The sequence below is a fragment of the Petaurus breviceps genome, unplaced genomic scaffold (assembly GCF_028583685.1).
Source record: "Petaurus breviceps papuanus isolate PSGF00001 unplaced genomic scaffold, PetGlider_PUasm1.0 379, whole genome shotgun sequence".
Classification (NCBI taxonomy): Eukaryota; Metazoa; Chordata; class Mammalia; order Diprotodontia; family Petauridae; genus Petaurus; species Petaurus breviceps.
Genome location: NW_027186303.1, coordinates 1090890 through 1092123, shown reverse-complemented (window position 1 = coordinate 1092123; position 1234 = coordinate 1090890).

Here is a 1234-nt window from a genome sequence, read left to right as displayed (position 1 = left end):
GAGATGTGGATAGGGAGCATTTTAATTTTTTTAAGATATGAGGATTTTAGTGGATTGTATGTTCAATATGAGTCATCAGTGGGGTGTGGCAGCCAAAAAAAGTCTGTTTCAGGGATCAGAAGGTAATAATAATTCTGTACTCTACCTTGAAGTACTCTCTGCTTAGTTGTGATAATAAAAAAATCATTTATATAGTGCTTTAAAGTTTGCACATTAGTTCATGTATGTTATCTCATTTGATCTCAACAACCCTGGGAGTTAGGTGCTCTTATTATCCCCATTTTACAAATGAGGAAACTGAGGCTGAAAGAAGGAATGTGTCTAGGGTCACACAGCTGGAATGTGTTTGATGATTTGAATGATTTGAACTCAGATTTTCTCCAAGTTCAGCATTTTATCACATAATTTTGTGTTTTGTTTTGCACATCAAGGTTATATGTGTAATCACTGATTTGTCTAAATATGGCTTCAAGGGAAGCATGAATAGAGATCTCTAGAGTCTCTCTCCCATCCTCCTCCAAGGGAAACTTTGGTTCCTGCCATGAAGGGGAGCAAGGAGGTGCCAGAGGCTGGCCACTTAGTTGTCCTCAGAGAAAGAGTACTAGGCTAAACTCGGCTAAAATTACATGTGTGTGTGTATGAATATAACAGAATACAAAGAGTGAATGGGCCATCCCATTGGAAATGAGGTATCTCAGCTCAACCAAGATATAGTCACTAATACTACCCAAGGAGATATTTCCAAAAAGTGTGTAGCACGCCAAGCTGAAGATGGGGACATGGTTAAGGAGCCAGTCCCTCTTCGTGCTGGCTTCTTCCAGGGGTCTTTCTTCAGGGACCAGAAGAGAGTGTGGAATCTCATACCACCTTTCTCAAAGCTGGAAGCCAGAAGACCAGGCTCTCTCTCCTCCCAAGGTCTCCACAATCCTCCCTGAGTCGGGCATCATCTCCACCAGTTAGCAAGGGGTGAGGCTGGGGACGGCAAATGAAGGATCCTGATGAACCTGAAAGTGACTAGAAATGGGCCCCAAGGATGGAGGGTCCTGACTGTGGGCAGACCTCAGTGAGGAGCAGCCCAAAGAATTGGGGCACGTTTAGCCCGGAGGAGAGAAGAATCGGAGGGGGCAATTTTTTTTTTAATTCTTTAATTTATTAATTTGTTTGTTTCCTTTTAGTTTACAGGATTCAATTCCACAATTCCTTGAATTTCACATTTTGTCCCCCTCCCTCCCCT